Raw genomic sequence first — 22,935 nt, 5'->3', positions numbered from 1 at the left:
GCTGACTAATATGCAGCGAGCATCGACGGAACCAGCAAGCGGTTGGCTAATCCCTGCAATGCGGCCTAATCATCTGCCACACATAAGAGGGACACAGCTCACCAACAGAATTTGCATGCGGGGCCAATCATCTAAACCTGGCCCAATCACCCCGAGAAAGCGCATAGGCAACCCCATTACCCACCCCGGAAACATACCTTGCGCTAAAAGCTATGTTATGCTGCAGACACTGCAAGACAATCTGTGCAAGCAAGCAAATCGAGGGTAGACTAGATGCTCTCTGCTTATTAATGGCTTGCACTATGTCCAAGTTTTCAAACCAAAAAACCACAGTGCAGTTCCCCAGGCATCTAGCCCACAGCAACAATGCTACCATTATGGGAAAGAGCTCCAACAAGAGCAAATTCCTCGTAAACCCTCCAGCAACCCAGTCCTCTGGCTACAGAGCCTTACACCATTTCCCATCCAAGAAGGTGCTGAAACCGGAGGACCCGGCTGCATCTGGTAATAACTGGAGAAACAGCACTATCCTCTGGGACAGAAACCCAAATGGGAAACCCATTATAATTCTTTAGGAACCCGTTCCATACTCGTAGGTCTCTATGTATTTCCCTAGAAAGACGTAGGAAGTGATGAGGCTGCCTTATACCCGCTGTCACCTCTACAGAAAACCCGACCGATGGGAATACCTTGGCAAGCATAATTAAACAAACCTAGCAGCGACTGAACCTGCCAAAGCGTCACCTTACCTGCAGCCAGCACAATCACTAATACCATCTTTTAGCCTCAGGACTTTATCAGCCGGCAACATATATAAACCACCCACGGATTCAATTTCAATACCTAGATATGTAACTACGCAGGTAGGCCCTTCCATTTTTTCGTGAGCGACTGGCACCCCGAAGAACCTTAAACAGGGCTAACACATGCATCAGCGAATTCCCACCCCTAGGAGAGTCAGCAAGACCCACTAAAAGAGAATCGTCCAAATAGTGGGCAATGCCGGTCTCCCCTGACCCCAGCTGCAGGCACCAGTGTAAAAATGTGCTACATTTTTCAAAATATGCGCAGGAGATGAAACATCCCATCGGCAAGCATCTATCAATGTAGAAACCATCATCCAACCTAAAACCCATAAATCTATAAACGGATAGGTGTAAGGTCAACAGACAAAAAGCAGCTTGTACATGAGGGCTCTGTATCGTACCATGTCCGCATCAAAGGATTTGATAAATGACTCAACAGTAATGCTCGGGGATACCGTCATTTACCAAGGAACCCTCCAGTGAAGACAGATGCTGAATAAGCCAAAATTTTCCATGTGACTTCTTGGGCACCAACCCAACCTGGGAAATAATAAGATCTATAAAGGGAGGTTTTGCAAAAGGCCCCAACATATGCCCCAAAGCCACTTCTTGCATAACCTTTTAGTGCACCACGTCAGGAATTTCTAACGCCAAGCTCAGGTTCCTAAGTGTACCGGTCTGCACCATACCTTGAATGGGAAGCGCGAACCCCCCTGTTGAACCCCCTTTCCAGGAAAAAGACATCAGCACAGTTGGGAAAGGAGCCAAGCCAGGGCAGCATTGGTCCCAGCCACACGGGGGTGGAAGCCTTACTTAGGAGGGGCTGCCATGGGACCATGGCTTTGGACAGCTCCTGCTCCGCCACCTCCCTCTAGCACAATGTTGCCACCAGAGCTATTCCATGCACAGCCGCGGATGGGATGGGGTCCCCCGCACCGAATACAAGAGTGACAAAATCTACACTTAACACCCAAATTTTACTGCCCATTATTGTACGCAAAACACTTGCCATGCCGAGGCTTAAGGCTACTTGATTTGAAGGTACCGCCCCATGTACTAATTAATGCCACATCACCCAGCGTCTGCCTCTGAGAGATATTTTTCCTCACTTGCGCCACCTCTTTTTTTGCTGATGCTAAGGCTTTCTTCGCCTTGCTGGTTAAAGTGAAATATTTAAAATAACGCCCTTTCTGTATGCAATCCTTCTACCTCAGCCGCAGACCTCACAAAACTGCTGTATTAGAACAATGTACCGCATCAGAGGGTAGGGATTCATCAGACTTGCTACTGCTGGAGGAGCACCATTTACATTTATAGTGACCACCGCCGCATTTCCGAGAATGCTTGCCTGAATTGGAAGAGTTATTAGAGTATGTGGATGAGGAACTAAGGGATGTGTGCTCACCCCATGTTTTGGTTTTAGTTTTGGATCTGTATCTCCTCGTGTTTTGGATCTGGATTTGGTGTTACCAAAACCGCCCCTTGCGTGTTTTGGTTTTGTATTTTTTTTCAAACATTGTTAAAAACTGCTAAAATCACCTCATTTGGGGTTGTTTTTGTTCCTACAGTATTATTAACCTCAATAACATTAATTTCCACTCATTTCCAATCAATTTTGACCACCTCACAATATTGTTGTCATCTGGTTTAGGGCACAAATTTGCACAAAGCTAGCTGGCTGACTAAGCTAAGTGGCAGCAGTGGGTGGCAAAAATATGTGGCAGTTTAACTTCCAACATGGCACATAAGAAATCATATGTTTTCATTAATCAATAGGTCTGAGGGAGTTGGAGTATGTATGTAGTTGAAGGCAGGGACAGGAAGGGTTAATTGGTAATAAATGTAATTACATTTTTTGATAAAAAAGCAAATTTATGAGGGATGAGAGAAGAGCATGGGTGAACAATATGTTCCATGCTTTGCCCACAAAATCAACTTGGTGGTTCAGAATATTTTTTTTTAAATTAAAGGGGCATGCAGGAGATGCTGTCTGTGGCCATAAACATTTCTGGACATTTTTGGCATTCAGCAACTGCATGTCAAAGATTGCAGCAGCAGTGGCAGTTCAACTTCCGACATGGCACATCAGGAAACAAATGTTTTTATTATTCAAGAGGCCTGAGGGAGTTGGAGTATGTATATAGTTGAAGGCAGTGAAAGGAAAATTTGATTAGTAGTAAATTTAATAAAACATTTTTATTCCGAAACAAATTTGAGGGAGGAGGGGCGGCATTTCAAAAAAATATTTAAATCATTCACATCATTCCTTGCCCCAGAAGAATACTTGAGTGCTATGCCTGCTGCTGCTACTGCTGGGAGTGGATTTTTTTCCCAAAGGGGACCAGGAAGACTACTAGTAGGACTTAAAAAAACAATCGACTGTTAAAAAATCCGTTGCAAGGGGTAGCAAGTATGACAGCATTCACCCAGTTGCATAGTGGATCAATGATGCCATAACATCTATGCTGGTATTAGATGTGCGTCCAATATCCACCCATAATGCAGTGGCTTTAGACAGTTAATTGAGGTCCTGTGTCCCCACTACCAAATCCCATCATGATTCCACATTACTAGGAAAGCAATTCCCAACTTGTAAAGGGACATTAAAAAAAACTTAATTAGTGGCCTCCAAAATGCCATTCTACCCACTGTCAACTTAACCACAGATATGTCAACAAGCTTAATAGAGCAAATGCAAGATTTAAAACATTAGGTTTAAGTCATACGTTGTGTCGTTCTTCCCAATGGACACAGACTAGACTTTCCCAAAAGACCCACTGGTGATGCAGATGAGTCAACACAAAACATAAAAACTTTTTGGATGGATACGTTGCAGGTGACGTAACAGGGACGAGATTCCTAGATTATTAAGGTTCCTACCTCTACTTACTCTGGCCTTACAAAGTGTACAAATGGCTTGACAATTGTCGTCCAGATTTGGGTAGTAATAATGCCACACATAAGAAGTGGATTTTTTTGTTGACAATGGGCTTTTCCTTATCATGGGCAATAGCTGTTTCTTCCACTGGTGCCTGATATACACTAACAACATTCTCATCAACAACATCCTTCTTAGCGTCAGCTACACAAATATCCTGCTCATCCTGGTGCACTTCCACAGAAGCATCCTCGATTTCTGTGTCAGCATGTTCACTTGTGCTTACAGTACATCATCATAAGAGGCAGAACCACCAGTTATAAATAAAGACCAAGGACTTAGCATTTCCTTTCAGGCAATTTTATGTCTTTCTGCAGCTAACTTTCCCTTTGATGTTTTTTTCTTTACCACTGTAAAAGATTGGTTCTTGATTTTAAATGCCCTGACTTAAGCCCTGTATGCCATTGGGCATCAGCTTTAGTATATGATGTAGATGGACTAGTATTGTCATGACTGGTGACACTGGCAGCAGCTCCAGCACTAGTATGTGGTTCCTGCTCTCCTCTCAACTGATCATTCTCCATATCAACAAACACAAATGAACTGAAGTGAGGTACAGCACACACATCAATTTGTACCCATTTTAAATATTACACTGTGATATCAATGACCTAGAGTGTCACAAGATTTTTTATGAATAAGAAAAGAATAACACAATGAGCTGCCACTTAGTGTCACAAGATTATTTATGAATAAGAAAAGAATAACACACTGCACTGCCACTTACAGTGATGTCATTATGTTTTATATATAAAGCATGTTATTTAGCATTTTGTTGTGGTCTTGTAGTCAGCATGTACACTAATCATGTATTCATGATTGAGGAAAGAAGTGAAAAGTTGAATATTAGACTGTGCTACTACTTAAAATGTCACAATATTTTTTATGAATAAGAATAACACACTGCGCTATGACTTATAGTGTCACAATACGTTCACAATAAACTGCGGTCTGGCCGGCAGTGTCACCAAACAATAATAGCGCAGCTAAGTTGGTAACACACACACAAAAGCACTTTTTTTTTTTTTTACACTGGGGAAGAAAACCCCTGAATGAGGCAGTAGCCCCTTGATGAACAACACAGACAGCACCCCTTCTTTATGGACAACAAAGCACCCCTGCCGAGTGCAAACAGACCACCAAAGTCACAAAAACGTGGGTGATAAACTGCAGTCTGGCCAGCAGTGTCACTAAACAATAATAGCGCAGCTAAGTTGCTAACGCGCACACACAAAAAAATAATATTATTTTCTTTGTTGATTGATATTAATTTAACTTCACTTTTAGTTTTTTACACTGGGGAAGAGCAACACAGACAACAACACAGACAGCACCCCTTTTTTATGGCCAACAAAGCATCCCTGCCGAGTGCGGACAGACCACCTTCAGTCACAAATACATGGACGATAAACTGCAGCAGTGTCACCAAACAATAATAGCGCAGCTAAAATGCTAATGCACATACAAAAAAAAGAAAGAAAAAAGCACTTTTATATTTTTTTACACAGGGGAAGAGCACCCCTAATTGACAGAGCACCCACCTGGACAACACAGCAACCCTTTATGGACTACAGTCCTAGTCTGATGGACAAGACAACAACACAGCAGCAGCCACAGCACAGGATAAGTGAAGTGACACAGCAGCTGCAACATCCACTGAAGGACGCCCCCCTTTATATACTGCAGCCTAAGCCCCTTTATGGACAACACAGCAGCAGCCATCAGCCCAAGACCCTGGCTGGACACACACACTGAGTGACTGACAGTGACTGACTGCACTACTGCTAGCTTCTCTCTCCACAGCCAGAGTGAAAATGGCACCGATCGCGGGGACCTTTATTTAGTCCAAAACCCTCAAGAATCTGACAGTGGGAGGATGATGCCTCATTTTATGATCCAAGTCATGCGGGAAACCTAGAGCCGTGTTCGGATCTTGGTCCGGATCTCAAAGTTCGGGTCTCGGAGAACCAGACCCGCTCATCTCTACCCTGCACGTCTCTGCGCATGTCGCCCCTTACCCGTGTCCCCTGCTCTACTCAACCCAGAGTTAGACAAAGACCCGCTGGAAGACGTGGAAGCTGACATACTCATCTCCCAGTCTGGGTCAGAATTGGACTCACCCGAATCTGCAGGATGCACCCCCCAGCTACGAGCCGCAGACACACGATCCTCCAAACTGCTGGATGCTCAGGCATGATCCATCCTCTCTGCCATCGAAGTCTCTGCAGTGATTGGGGGTACACAAGCAGACACTGCTTTCGACACTACCACCGGTCTCACGTTAACCTGATCAGAGTCCCATACTACACCACCACCTTCCATTCCACTCATCGTTGCAGCCACCATGGGGACAATTGCCTGCACTATATGAGATGCCAAAGTCCCAGAGTCCACCCCAGAAGAACCCGTCCTTGCCCCCCACCGGGTCGAGTGGTTAAAAGAGGCACAAGGGCAGCAACCAAGGATGTGCATAGGACCGATACCATCCAAAACTCCACCATTCGCAGGCGCTGTACGGGACCCACCAGGGACTGGCAACGAATGCACCACATCTGCACCTCTCAAACCCCTGCTCCCCCTGGGCTAAAGCAGAGAGCGCGAAGCATGGCATCCTAGTACTCTGTGATGAAGCTTTGCTTGAGCTAACAAACAACTCCCTGCTGCTGGAGTTTGTAACAACATCACGGGTGCCCCCCTCGCCTTTACGCACCGCTGCTCCTGACACAAAATGGTGCTGCCGCCTCGCGGCCCCGCGCACTCTAGCATTACCGTGCACCATATCACCGTCCGCTGTCACCGCAGTCCTGCTCCCTGCAATGGGAGCAGGACTACATGGGAAGACCCCGTGAACCCCCACGCTGAGATGTCCTGCCCCTCCCCGCACAGCCTGCGGCACTGGAGAGCTAGACAAATCACGAATGGCAGAGCGGTCCCTGGGCTACCCACACCCGTGATCCACCAGATAAAGTGCAGGGATAGCCGCAGTCCTACGAGGCCGATCCATCACCACTCCAGCAGATAAAAGTAAAGATCAAGGGATCAAGGGAAGCAATGAAAGAAGAGAGCTACAGGGAAAGACAGATAAAGAATAAGAAAGAAGAATAAGGAATAAAATAAATAAGCCCTGAGGTAATAACACACTATAAAAGGTTCAAAAGAAAGTATAACAGTACTTCTCTGTCCAAGTTCAGACTTAGGGTTAGGCACCCCCCTGGGGGACTTAGGTTTAGGCAGCGGGGAAGTGGGGGATTAGGGTTAGGCACTTAGAGGGGGGATTATGGTTAGGCACTTGGGGGGAGGTTAGGGTTAGGCACCCCTAAGGAGGGTTAGGGTTAGAGGGTTAGGTTAGTATATACTTACCTTAGGACGATCGGGATTTCCAGTGCTGTCGGGCTTCCGCTGAACTCTGCATCTGTCGGCCAGGCAGATTCCATATATATATATATATATATATATATGTATATATATATATGTGTGTGTATATATATATATATATATATATATACACACACACACACACTTAAGTACCTTACCTTCCAGCAGAATCAAGTAATTGAGCTTTTTACTTTCCAGTCACAAAATGTAAAACTTTAGATACAGTATATATAATCTTTCCATTGCCAGAATAAATTACAAAAGAACAAGATAACACCTTTGAGGTGACATATATGCCGTGCACTGCCCAATAAAATGTATCAAAGTAATATTGGCCTTTTCTGTGCCTTTACATGTTGTAGGGTTCTGCTCTTATCTTCACACGATGGCATATTTTAGTGCCTCCCCACCTATTGATCTGGTCTGAGTACAAGGAGAAACTATAAAAAAAGATCTGTACAGTAGGTTATTCTCACAGGAAAGTTTATTTGATATAGTATACAGAACTTCTGAAATTCTATGATGTTGAAGAAGTCCATCTCTATTATTAGTATTATAATATTATATACAGTATTATATAATATGAAATATATTGCATTGCTTATTTACAGTCAGTTGTTCTAACTTAAAAAGGAAATATAACTATGATATTTTTACAATTCATTAAACTGAGATACAATTAGGGGGATACTTACTAAAGCACTGGTGTATCGATTATTGTTGAAGCTCAAAACTAAAACGATTTATGCAATCCTGTGCTCTGGAAAATTAGGATCATGCATACGGCTTATGGAAAGGTTCTTCAGACTACTGATAGAGATTCAAAGACTGAATTTCAAGTGAATACTTTGTGTTGTCCATCCATAACTATTAATCTGCTTTAACCTTCAGAGTTAAAAGAATTAATACTCGCGTAGGGAACTTCTGTGTGGTATTACAAACTCAAAAGAGCACTGAGGTGAAATAATGGTAACAGAGTCTATTGTCTCATATATCCAATCTTGTTGTCTGCTTAACTACAAGGTCCTGATTTAAATACTAATCTTACAATTGAGACCCTAGACCAGGCTCAACTTTAAACCCATGAAAATTATACCACCCACCCAGAACTCACAATAGGATTGAAAAATCTTCACAGGAATTTTTTTGTAATGTATTGATTGACTTTTACCCAATAAATATTTGTATCTATGCATCGAGAACCAAATGGAAATAAATAATTTAGTCATCTGATTTGGGGCACTTTAAAGTCTATTTTCCTAATAAATCATACTTTTTTATATTATTTAATTAAAATTACATTTGTACATGCACTGTTTATACCATGTGCAATAACCTGTGAAAACTATTGTAGTTGGTCACATTCCTATTTCTGAAAATTATATATATAGGTATAGGACCGACAATAGCTTTTTAACAGTTTTACATAAATACTTTGATATATACACTTGATTGTGCTCCAAGTCAGAATGTTTTTAATTCATTTTGTGGTATATGCATCTAATGACATTTACCATATTTTTAAATGGTATCATCCACCATTGGAATATATTACAATTATCCCCTAATTCCAGCTGATCCTGTTTCATGCGAACTATAACTAACTCTAACCCACACCATAGTGCCTAATGCTAACCCTCCCTTCCCACAGCCAGTGGGGTCAAAAGGTGGGTGCGGGCCGCAAACGGGTGTCACCCGCCGAGGGGATACACAAGTTGCTGGCTGCCCCTCAGTGACAGGAGCCTGGTGCCGCACTGTAGCATTAAGTGCACTCAGCTCCTGTCACAGTGATGGAGCAGGAACTCCACACCTCCGGCATCCCCCACCACTCCAGTGATGATACCCATGGCACGGGCCGGGGTTCGGGCCACGAGGCCATGCCCCTTTTTAGCAAGGCAACGCTCCCTTTTCGTCGGCATGCGGCTGGGTCGCGCGCATATCATCCCTCCCCACACCGGGTGTCACAGCGGGGAGGGATGCCACTGCCCACAGCATAACCCTCCTCTGCCACAGCCTGAATGTTGATATTGTAAACACGTATGTAAATATGTAGACATGGCCATCAAGAACTAAATAGGGCTCAGGTTGTGGGGGCATGGGCAAATATGGAAGGGGTGGCCACGCCTCCTCCAGAAAAAAGAAAAATATTATGCAATGCTGCTCAGCAGCTGACCCTGGTGTTGCCAAAAAGATTGTGCCTCGGTGATCAATACCCGCTCACCCCCCCTCCTCCTCCTCCTTCTCCTGGCTGGTCCAGCCAGTGCTGCAGAGGCCCCCCGCCGCCGAGGTCGCTGCCGCCTTTAGTTCCCCCGCGCACACCCCCACCGCAAGTAACATACCGGGTGCAACGCCCCCACCCGCGCTGCCAGTATAATTAAGGATGCAGTGCACACACCACCATCGCCGGCGTCAGAATACAGGGAGCAATGTCATCATGCCTGCCCAATGCCACGGCCACCCGGCATTCTGGGAAGAGTGCTGCTGACAGGGAGGGTGGAACTGCACACCTAGCAGCCCTGGCTTTATTGGTTTGGTCAGATGAGGTGTCTAAGGAGTCTGGGCTCTGTAGTGCTTTATCCTTTAGCAGAAGCTGCCAGTTGGAGACAGTGTATGTAGAGTCTGTGCCTGCCCTGTCACTATGGCTACTGGAGACAGTGGAGAGTCGGTGGCTGCCCTGTCACTGTGGTCAATGGAAACAGGGAAAGGTATACTGTAGTTCCTCTTCAGATATTGTACCTGGAAGTGACATGAACTGAGGGTGAAAGTGCAGTTTCCTGCCCACACAGTCCAGCAAAAAAAAAAAAGTTGGCCCCTCGCTGGCTCGCTTCGCTCACCATGCTTTGGGCTCAGTGGCTTACTATGCTCGCCACATAATTATATTCCCCGTCTATGCCCACTTGGATGGCAGGGAATGACGTTGGACACTGGTCAGGGTCAATGTCAGGGTCAGGGTCAATCTACGGAAGGGGATCTAGCTGCTTCCGTGGAGACAGTGGAGAGTCTGTGCCTGCCCCTGAGCCTGTCCTGTCACTATGGTCACTGGAGACAGTGGAGAGTGTGTGCCTGCCCCTGAGCCTGCCCTGTCACTGTCTAAAGTTGGTAATAATAATTATTATTATATAGAAGCACTACACTTGACCTTGTCTGACTGTACAACTGGAAATGATTAATTAATTTTGCTTTGGTAAAACTGCAAAGAATAATTCATTGTAATTTCAATACCATCCACTTTTAGTTGAGAAAAAAAAAAAAATATATATATATATATATATATATATATATATATATTTGATTTTTTTCTATATTTCATAAATAAAATCAGCATTAGAGATTTGCCATGCAATGATGAACTTGGAGAGATAATTCATTACTAAAATGTTGTTATGAGCATTTTTTTTTTAATCATACTTTAATTGTATTGCAGAAATAGACTGTGGCCTAATGTTATAAGGGGCATTACTGTGTATGGCATAATGTATAAGGTAAGGGGTGTTACTGTGTGGCATAATGTGTTAAATGAGGCATTACTCTGTGCATGGCATAATGTGTTATAAGGAGCATTACTGTGTGTGGCATAATGTGTTATAAGGAGCATTACTGTGTGTGGCATAATGTGTTATAAGGAGCATTACTGTGTGTGGCATAATGTGTTATAAGGAGCATTACTGTGTGTGGCATAATGTGTTATAAGGAGCATTACTGTGTGTTGCATAATGTGTTATAAGAAGCATTACTGTGTGTGGCATAATGTATAAGGGGAACTACTGCATGGCATAATGTATAAGGGGCACTACTATTGTGTGGCATAATGTTTATAAGGAGTACTACTGTGTGGCATAACATGAATGGGCACTGTGTGGTATAACATGAATGGGCTCTACTGCCTGACATAACATGTATAAGGGACACTACCAGGCAGTGTAATGTGACTAAGGGGAACTACTGTGTGGCATCATTTGAATTGGGGGTACTATTATGTGGTCACGCTCCTTCCTATCGAAACTTCACCTGATGGCGCGCACTCTGCGTACTTTGGTTGTGGCTGGTAACACAAATGCTCTTTTCTCAAAATGTGTAGTAACAGCTCTGCATTGGTGTGCACAGATGTGTCATCCTCTTTGTTCAGCACCCGTATCCTAAACAATTCCTGCAGTGAACACTATCTAATCATCTACAACTGCTGAGCAAGAGCTTGGTCAATTGTGAAAATGCCTTCCCTTTTCTTTGTGTGTGACATATACTGTAACTGTACCAATAAAGTGCAAAGCTTTACTTAACAGAACCTACCAAATGTCTAACTATGGCACATGTATGAATCACCTGCAGGGCGAGCTCTGCTGTGTGTATTTTAATACACAGAATGATGTGGACTTGTATGTTGCTCTAATTTTAATTATATTTGTAAGAGCATAGACTAATAAGTGGGAGGAGTCATAAATGGTAAGTGGAGGAGTCTATGCCAGGAGTCAGATGCTGACTGACGCAAGGTGGGCCTGTGTGCTTAAATACCAGAGCCTATTTTTAGTCCCAGTCCGGCCCTGGTTGACATTGTTGTGTTGACATTATGATTGTCTACACTGTAAATGTAGACATAATAACTGCATCCTGAGAACACATCCCATTTGTGTTGCTGAAGTTAAGGCTGTACTGAAGCTCACATTCCACTGCTGAAGAGAAGCTGTATTTAAGTTATGTTGCTGCTTTTTCTGTTGTGTTCTGGTAACAGTCACTTATAACATCTGATTGTGAATAGTCAGATGAACATTTTTAAACACGCAGACAATGCCGATGTTCACATAGTAGGCCAATGTCATAAGTACTGCGCATATGTCTGAGTTACACTGCGCATGCGCTCCCATTGTTACCACATGGAGATGCAGAATGAATTTTAACACAGGGAATGTGGATTTTAGTGGGCATACCTGGGAGGTAACAGTGGGGTGGTTTGGCAGAGGCTGGCATGTCGCTGACAGTGGCTGCATCCATAGACACAAAGCTGCTCACACCGGAGTCCATGTTCAGGTGGAGAAACTGCACCTGCCATTGTGTGCGGCCGTTAGTGCATCTAAAGTCGCATCGAGACGGATGCACGGCGCTGCAAGTCGGGCGTATCAATTTAAAATCGATATTGGCATTAACATTAAGACGTATCTGCGGCTGCGCCAAAAGAGACTATGGGGTATTTTTACTAAAGTGCGGGTTTTTAGAAGTGGACATGTTGCCCATAGCAACCAATTACATTATAGCTATTATCTTCTAGAAGGTGCTAAATAAATGTTAAGTAGAATCTGATTGGTTGCTATGGGCAACATTTCCACATCTATAAAAAGCCGGACTTTAGTAAATATAAATATACCCCTCAGAATCAGGCCCTGAATCTCTCTACAAACCATATATGTACTGTACTACCAATTTTAAAGCTAATTTATTTAAGAGCAAAGTGAAAGACAAATTCAAAACTGAGGCATAGTTTGTGAACGACTCACAGAAATAATATGGGTAACAGACAAAAATAGAATAGAAACTCCCAACCAGGGCAGTTTCTAGCCAATCCGGCTCCCAGTGCGAGCATTCAAAATGCGCACCCCACCCCCCCGTTATAATATTTTCACAAAAATTTCTGTTTTGCCCCCACTGTCATAACATGCTCCACAAACAACCTTACACTCCCCAGACATAACATTGTCCATACCCACCTGGCATAACATGTTCCACACCACCTGTCATAGTGTGCTCCACACCCCCTTGCATAGCATGCTCTATCCCCCACCTGGCATGACATGCTCCATACCCCCCTGACACAGCATGTTATACACACACCCTGACTGTAATAACATGCCTCACCCCCCCTACTGACATAGCACATGCCTCACCCCCCCAACTGACATAGCACATGCTGCACCCCCCCCAGCAGAGGTGCAGTTACCTGGTGAAGCACATCTCTGCTTGTCCCTTGCCCAGTGCCCAGTCCGGAGTGCAGCAGTTGGGAGCAGACAGCCGGGGCCCCTACCACTATGTGAGACCAGAGGGGACAGAACTTAATCTCGAGCGGCATCCAGAGTGCGACCGTGAAGTGTAGAGGGCAAAAGTGAAGGACGGAGGTCTCAGCCGGCGTCCGGAGTGTCAGTGTAGCGATTGTGAGTGCCAAGGGGATAGAGCGGAGAGCTAGGGCCCTTCCTGTCATGTGACACCCAGGAGGAGAGGAGGGAAGGCGGCGATTGGATGCGAGGTTACTGCCGCCGTGATGATTGGTTAGGGACACGCTGACAGCGCTGTTGCAGGACCTGGTAATTTTTAAAGTTTGAGTCCCACACTGCCTGTAGCGCAGCGCGTATTTTGCGATCATTGGTCAGGGCGGAGCGCCCCGTGCGATTGCACGGGTTGCCTGCCCCTAGACACGGCCCTGCTCCCAACACAGGGTGAACAAAGAGTTTGTGAAATCTGACACCATGTAACCCGCTCCTGCATTGTGATTTGCTGTTTGTAAATATATGATTTTTATTTTTCCTGTGTGACATTCACATACTGATTCACCAGATCGGCATCATTTTAACAACCTCTTATCTGAAACAACTCACAACAATTGCTGTGAAGGGGGCGGCTCACACAGAAAATGTATTCTGACCAAAGTTAAATGTTTTTCCAAGAAAGCATAAAATTCATTTTTATTTTATATTTTTGCCATCAACAACATAATGCTAGAAATCAATGCTGACCATTATATCCTGTAAGTCTGAAGGTCCAGGAGGCTTTTATTTACATACATTTACATATATTATATATTTTTTACTGGTGGTTCCGCCCAGACTGGTTAAAGTATATTACAGTATAAGCAAATAACTATTCCTCATCTACTTTGCACGCCTGGATCTTTGAGACTTGGTGGCTATGTAATAGGTTGCGACTCGCAGCTGCTATGGGAACTACTGTGAGTCTTCCCGTATTTTTAAAGCAGCAATCATTTTCAAGACAAAACCAACTTGATTTTGACTCACAGGAGTTCCTGCAGCTGCTGCAAATTGCAACCTATTACATAAGCCCATTGGTACGATAACCTGTCAGCAGTTGGTGGGGACTAAGCATGAGACAAACTATTTGTCAGTGTTAAAACAAAGACTGAAAAAAATAAGACAGTAAAGAAACCAAAAGGGATTGGTGAAGATGGAAGCAGCTCAGGTTCCAGTCATTTTCACAACAGGTTCTACTGTGTTTGGGAAACTTACATAGAACATGGGGATGGGGGGGAAAAAACCTCACCAAAGTCAATACAAATAAATAATACTCCCAGGCAACTTCTAGTAAATACTAAATAAAGGGTGGTGACACCAGAAAAAGTAATGCATACAACCATGAAAAATGAGATGGACCTGTTGTTGATATGTGTGTGTTTTTCTGTGATGTACACAAAATGGTGAATAGTAGACACCAAAAGAAAGAACTATTGGAGCACACCAGCTGGATAGACATGACCAGGAGCTTTGGTTTATTTATAGTGCACAATAATGGTACAGTTGTACTCACAGATACACATATAGGTAGCGAAGATGCAATGAACCAGCCGGTCATGTATGTAGGTGCTGGCAGCAAGATTGTAGGATCCTCCATGGAGCAAAGTGGTACACCGCTGTTTACCACTATGGCCTCAAACACACGAAGGAGCCAAGATGTCGTCACACCTGCACAGACTAATTTATGGTGGCCATCTTGGTTAAATACAGGAGCGTATCTATAATGAGTGCAGGGTGTGCAGTACACATGGGCCCCCGGGTCCAGGTGGGCCCACACCGCACCCCCTGCACCCATATTATCTAAAACTTACCTCTCCGAGATCCCGCATTGGGTCTCTCAGTGCTGCTCAAAATGCTGGAAAATGGCCACCGCAGCCATTTTTCCGACATTTTGCGCATGCGCTGTGAGGAAATCGCCGGGAAAATGGCGGCCGCGAAATTTCCCCGGTGATCTGCACATGCGCAGTAGATTCTGGGCACACTCTAGTGCCCAGAGTCTACTGATTCTTCGGTGGCTGGCCAGCTGCATCAGTAGGCTGCCGGCTGTCAGGGTGAGAGGAAGGGGCCCCTGATGGGGAATGCACAAGGGTCCCCTCCTCTCTAAAGACGCCCCTGGTTAGATATGAGTAAATGCTACAGGTTTGAAGCAATATGGAGGGAACTGCTGAGTGCACCCTGTATTCCAACAGCTGTACTGTATGTTCTATTCGGACATCAAGTAATATTTAAATCTCATTCATTTGTACTAGAATAAAGGCCAATGATGTTGCAAAATAACAAATACATTTTGAGGCCAAATTTTGCACATAGGTAAATGACTATTAGGGTACCCAACAAACAAGCAAGAGAAGTACAGTTTACTATATCACTAATTACAGATTATTTTTCTTTGACTGACTAAATACTTTATACTAAGAAAGCACAAAATACTTTGAATTGTTATTACATTTGATAGGGAAAATAAAATGTTTGGGGTCTAGAATTTGTGCAATGCTTAGGCCTCAAATAGTCAGGGGGAGATATATCAAACCTTGGAGAGAGAAAGTGGAGAGAGATAAAATACCAACCAATCAACTTCTAACTACAATTTTTCCAATACAGTCTGCAGAATGGCAGTTATATGCTGATTGGTTGGTACTTTATCTCTCTCCACTTTATCTCTCTCTACAAGGTTTGATACATCTCCCCCTTAATCACTATCTGCTTCTCATGACCATGCATTTTGTATTAGCATGAATCATTTGCTGCTTTCAAACCAAACAGTTGAAAAATATGTTAAGAACAAGATATACATAGATGACATCTTGATGGCCTTTTAAAAATGTCACATGAGATAGGAACATAAACCTTATGCATTTATGTGTCTTCCTGGCACTGTGATTGATAAGCCTTAAATGCATTCCTTTCTTACATAGATAAGTAGTATCTCTTATTTAAGAAAAACATAAAAACACATACTATATGCATGCATGTATAAAAGTATAGAGTATTACAAATGCACATTTTTTTTATGTACTTGACTAAAATTACATTAAATTGTTATGCTTAGTTATACCGGCTATTTTTTTATATACAGTTTTTATTTTTTTGGTCTGTGATTTTACTTCACCCATGTTACAAAAAATTGAAACATTACATTATAAATGAGAAAAAATATGACATACATGAATGGTTTCTTTCATGCAAAGGAAGAAAATATGATTAATGAAATCTTGAATGAAGGGGAAGTCATGCCCTTTAAATATTAGATTTCATTACACTAAGTAGATACTAGGCTTCAGAAAGCAGATACTTTACCTTTGCATTTATTCTTGGTAAATATTTCATGCCCTTGCAATGATCAAAGATGGAATTGTCTTATGTAACCAAAGCAGTGACCAGTCCGTGGTAAGGTCTGTCACTGGATCTATATAATGGAGGCATGAATGTCCGCTGAAAAATGAGACAGCTGTCCACATGGAATGTGACGTGAAAGCTCTGACCTCTATTGCTCCTATTACTCCCAATATCATTTTAACAAAGAGTGAAGCAACAAGATAGGGAAGAAACCTTAACACTCCTAGAAGTAAAATAAAAAAAATGTATATAATACATGTAGTAGCATCACTTGCCCCAATTCATATTATGCAGTGTGTATCTTAAAGGTATTACTCACTATATATACAGTGGATAGATAGATAGATAGATAGATAGATAGATAGATAGATAGATAGATAGATAGATTTTAATGGATGTGACACCATTCATTTCATTTTAAATATTAAAATCAGCTCAGTTCTGGCCTATATGATCAAATCTGAGCCTTAAGTATTCTGTAGGATAAATAGATTAGGTCCTAACATTTCTTAAATTTAAATAATAGTTGAAATACTGCAGGATGTCTATCAACATTACAAAAAGCCAGATTAAAAAAAAAAAAACAACAGATAAAAAATATTCCACAACGCCATATACAGGGCCGCCAAGAGCTCTGTAATAACGCGGGTGTGAACAAGTATGTGGGGGCATGGCTACACCCTGTTTAGAATACCGAAACCCTCTGCAGAAGCTGTAACACCTACCTGGCGGAGCAGTCCACCCTACCCCTTCTGGTGCCCTCGTTTCTGCCAAAGTGATGTCAAAAGACTATGCTAGATGTCAGGAATTTCCAGCATACATAAGCAATCAGCTGATGACAGGTTGAAATGAAGATGGAACTTCTAGGCCCTGGTTTTCCAAGAGAGATTAATCTCTGAAAATACTGCATGAAACAATTTTTTAATTTTCATTCGGCAAGGGAAGAGATTTAAGTGCACATAACTACTGTGGATTTTTTTCAGAAAAAAATCTGGAGTGTTTTAGGGGTCTATGTACTAAGCTTTGAAATGAGATGAAGTGGACAGAGATAAAGTACCAACCCATCAGCTCCTAACTGTCATTTTTCAGACACAGCCTTTACAGTGACAGCTAGGAGCTGACTGGTTTATACTTTATCTCTCTCCATGGCTTAGTACATAGACTCCCATGTGACACTAACTTATATATGCCCCTTTTAATAACATTCTATGAAATATTTGTTTAATAATGTTTATTAAAAAGAAAATACCCTAACACATATTCTCCTTTGAACAACAAAGATATCAGGACAGTTATAGTTGCTTATTACATACTGTACAATTATATTATAACTCTTATAAAGTAATATTATTAGATGCAATGATGGAGTAAGCTCAAGCATGCAACACTGAAATTAAATTGTTAAAAATGCAACAATCTTAGACACACCCCTTAGACAGGTTGGCCGCCTGAACTAAAGTGGAATGGAGGTTGCTTTCATTTAAGTGTATGGTCAGCAATTTCAGTTGATCTTATCTGATTAATACAAAGGTCAATTGCATTACAGAAGTCAACAGACAATATAAATGTGGATGTTGTTATTTTATCTTTGAATGCTGGAGCTGTACAAGTATAGTGGTAAACTACACTGCACAACAATCTCCCCATGCTTTGTTCAGCTAAAGAAATCTAAAGTTATACTCATTAACTTTTATCCGCAAGTGGTGGATAGAGGCTTTTATTGAGCTTATTTTCCAACTTTATTGGTTTACATGTTAAAAATATAATTCTCAGTGAAAATCTATTTTTAATCAATATTATAATAATGTATCACATTGATAAGATTCAGTAGGTGGCAGAGTAGAGTCACACATTGGATTGCGCTTGGTACACATTCATACTTCAGAAAATACTTAAATAGAAAGGGGTTAGAGATGCCTAAGAATAACAAACTCAGCAACAGTGCTCAATGTCAAGTAACAGCTATATAAGGCAAATACACTAATATACTTAAAAAAAATGGATTTACTGTATTTGTTTCAATATGCAAATTCTAAGCAAACAGTAAAGTGTGATATTGCTGCCGATAACAGCTGATAAACTATTCAATAAACCTTTTATAAATAAATGTATTTTATTAAGTTTTGGAAGCAAGGTGTGTTCAGCATGGAGAGAAGAACCGGGAGATAATCTTTTTACTGGCTATAAATATATTTAAGGACACAGTAAGGACTTCTACATTAGATCGCGCACACGACTACTGAGCACATGAACAAATGACTTTGCTCAATAGATGAAGACGGAGTGGAGTGGATAAGAAAAAGCTGTAGAACTGTAGATTTTCCTGCCATTTGGTGATGAGCGGTAGATTGTGTGATTGAGCTATGTACACATGGGTCATGCTCCAAGTTACAGAGCTTTATGTTATTTATCATATGTGTAGCATCCTCTTTTCCATAGAGTACTTTAATCTGCAAGAAGAGCTTTTGAAATATTGTTTAAAAATTAGATCCTTTCTCACTACAGTGCTCAGTAACACTTAAGGTGTGTACATACTAGATGATTTGCTCCAGCGTTAACGATATTGAGCACACACACTAAACGATATCGTTCAGTGCCGGGCACCCTACCTCATCCCTGAACATGCAACAACTTGACAATATCGTCAGGTTGGCCTGCATGTTTGGGCGATGAACAACAATGACCAACGACCTGCGGGAGCGTGCATCGTTGGTCGTTTGTCATTATCGTTCATCGTTTTAGCGTACACACTGGCCAATATAGTGAATGACTGAACGATAACAATATCGTTATCGTTCAGTCGTTCAAAATATCGGCAAGTGTGTACGCACCTATACAGTAGCAGTCAATCGTAAATTAGTCTTAACTGAATATGAATTGATAAAGAGTGAAGGGACAGCAATGTAAAAGTAAAGATCTACAAAGCTTCCACTTTACATACCTTCATAGCTTCATGTCTCCTATTCACTGTGGCATCCTGTAATGGCCTCAAAACACCATGGTTACTGTATAGGTCGTCCAGTAAGAAACAAAGGGGGAGGAGTATCAAGCTGTGGAAATAGTGGAGAAGTTGTCTATAGCAACCAATCAGCTTCTACTTATAAATTTTTAGAATGTACTTAATAAATGCTACCTCAAAGCTGGTTGGTTGCAATGGGCATCTTCTCCACTCTTTACACTGCTTGATATATCTCCACCATTTTCACTTGTGATATATCTGAGCATTACAACCACAGGAATTAGCAGTCTGGTTATACATCAAACTGTAAACCAGTACATGGGACATCTGCATATCAACCATGGTGTCAATCAGCCATGATGGGCTAACCATTGTGAAGAGGACGGAAGTCAATATATGTAGCTGCCCCACACACTATTCATATCTTTGCAAATAAGATGAATTTGAAGGGAACAAGTTGCATGAAAAGATGCTCAGCGCTACCAAGTTGCACGGCGTTCACGCATCATGTGTAACACGACTTGTAACTCATGGAGGTTAGATGTTTGTGGACACATCTGTAAATTGTATAATTTTGGGGGGCAGTTCATTGTCACTTCGGTAGTGTCTGCTTTCAGCTCCGGCGCTGCTCCCGTCATGACTATGTCATTTCCTCCTCTGCCGATGCCAGCTGATGTTCATTTATTCCTGTCTCTTCTCCCCATTATATTTCAGATCCAGTCGGTGCTGCTCCACAGGGCGGTGGAGACCATCAACATTTTGACCCCGTTCTGGGCCCGTCCAGTGACTCTGTATCTGAGTCACACAGTGTTTGGAGTATGGGCAATCAGGTTTCAGGGCTTACTGTTAGCTCTGCTATGTCTTCTACATCAGCAGAGAGTAGTGATGGGGCCTCTTCCTTTCTGCATAAGTGCACAAGGAAAAGAGAGTTGTTTAGTAACTCTCTTTATTCCTCAACACTTTTCTCTTCAGAGGGTGCTAGGGTCAGGAAGACTGCCTAGTGGGGACACTTGCATTGTTGCTTACGCAACAGTAGTGTTGACAAGGGTACTGTGGTGCAATATGCAAATATGGTGGTTCTTCATGGCATTTGGCATAGCATACGCGAGTATATCAAATAAGGCAAATATGTTAACATCTTTGCCTTAACTAGTCATACGTGTAAAGCTTTGGTGGCAGTGGGAGAAAAAATAGGGGTGAGCAAGGACACTTATAAATCTTATGACGCTTGGCTGGAGGCAGTGCTATTTTTCAGCAGGAACAACCGGGAACTCAGTCTTTAATTGCTATCTTTTCTAAATACTATATATATATATATATATGTATATATATATATATATAAGACGGTGGCGTGGTATTCAAGGCAGCGAAAAATTATTCAATCAGAGGCCTCTGATTGAATTATTTTTTGCTGCCTTGAGTGCCACACCACCATCTTGTATGTATCCCTTTCTGTGAGGGCACCGGCACCAGCTGCTTACTCATTGTTTGGAGTGCCTAACCGTGGTTTTATATATATATATATATATATATATATATAAAATTATATTATATTATTGTTGTTTATAGCTTTCCCCCCCCCAGTAGCTCCAGCCCCAGTTCCTGAACCTATTCTTCCAGAAAAATAGCCCTGGCTGGCGAGTACTGTATGTACATGTTCACTGTGTGCTATTTAGAAATTGTATCCGGATCCATTATTTTTGCCTGATTCATTCTTTGCGCAGCACAGTGAAGGGTGGTTACATAAAATTGACTGAGGTACTAATAAAGTCACCTGTGCTTAACCATGGATATCTCTAAAATATTTGCTGTTAAGGAGTCTTGAGGACTGTGTTTGGGAACCTCTGGTCTATATAGAGGATTTTAGGCAGAAAAATCATGGCCACACCTTTATGGCTTTAGGTTGCAAGGACATCGAAGTTTGCCTAGACATCATTCAACCTCAACGGGCTGCTGGGGAAACTTCTTTTCAGAATCGTCCTTTTCCGCCTTGGTGTCTGCAACTTTCCAGTCCTACAAAAGGCAAGTGCTTTGCTTCAGTGATGGATCACGTTCTCTTGGATCTTAGTCTTAATTTTGACACTTCTGTATTCATTGTGGAAGAACCCATTCCACAAACATTGTAGTCGGGCAACCATTTGTGGTGGCGTTCCCTCCACAGAGGGCTGGGTGTTCTGGGCATGCTATGGCTAAAGAGTTATTTGTCTCTACTTGCTGAAGTTCCTGGTTATCTGGTTTTTCTTGTAATTCATTTGGGTGGAAATGATTTCGCAGATTGCACCTCCATGGATTTATGTTTGGCCATTACAAGTGATTTGGAACACCTTGCAGCTTTGTGACCCTTTTCTCATCTCATTAGTCACATATGGGGAGAGTGTGGTTGCTATGGATAGTGCTCATCAGCATCTTAAATCTGTGGTGGATTGTTATGTTTTAGTCCTGAGAAGTAAGGTAGTGTGTCATCCCAATATTCGTTTCAAGGATTCCCATCTGTATAGATTTGATGGTGTCTATGTTAATACAGATGGTTTGTTTCTGTTTTTTGAAGATTTGTTTAAGGGAGTGCCTCATTTGGCATAAAGATTGGTAAGAGTGGCTGTGTAAGGCTGATATCTTCCCTGTTGGGGGCAGTGCCATCACCATCCCAGGTGTATTTGGGAGGTGAGTTGGATACCTTGAATGTTGTCTGATGAGTTGGCAGTAAGACTCCAATCTAGACCCGATGAGTAGACCTCACAGACATATTGTAAGTGAGGCCGTTCTTTCTTTGCAGCAATACAATACTTTCTATTTCTTTCAGTTTCATTATTTTAGTTACGTAAGGAGTGTTACATACATGTGAGATAATATCAGTCGTTAGGGCTTTTATTCAATCATATTTAAATCAACAAGTCCTGTCACTCATGTTTGAATAGTATTTTGGTGTGTAGATGTATAAATAGATTAAATTTTATATTTAGACCACTCAGCAAAAAAAACTCCATATTCACCACACTCCTCCCATGAGTAGATGCAAAATGTTGTACACCTGTAGATATAGCCATCTTGACCAGCAAATGCATGCACTACTGTACCCCATAAACAGTGCACTGAGCACCACGTGTCATGTATGCTGTGAAAGTCGCCCCTTTTCTGAATGTAGGATCTGTGACTTTCAGTGATGCCTACTAAATACGTATTTGTAAGATGTTATCAAAACAAAAAATAATGTAAAAAAATGCATTGCATAAAAAGTTAAGCTGAAAAGTTTTGTGCTCTTTTACGGGACTGATGTATTTCTGTAAAAATTTTTTTACTATTTTATGTAATTTTCCAGGCAGGTTTTAAAATTTTAATTATCCAAAAAGACTTTGGCCCTCATTCAGAGCCGTACGCTCTGAGCAGAGCGCACGCTCTGAATGAGGGCCGGGCTCCATTTTCATGGAGCGTCCTCCTGGACGCTCGTATAGCTGTGGGTCACCACCCACAGGCTATACGAGCGTGCATTTTGATGGCCGCGATGGTCGTGACCAT

Source organism: Taudactylus pleione, unplaced genomic scaffold (genome assembly GCF_031769625.1).
Source record: "Taudactylus pleione unplaced genomic scaffold, aTauple2 ptg000201l, whole genome shotgun sequence".
NCBI lineage: Eukaryota > Metazoa > Chordata > Amphibia > Anura > Myobatrachidae > Taudactylus > Taudactylus pleione.
This window is presented reverse-complemented; position numbering follows the sequence as displayed.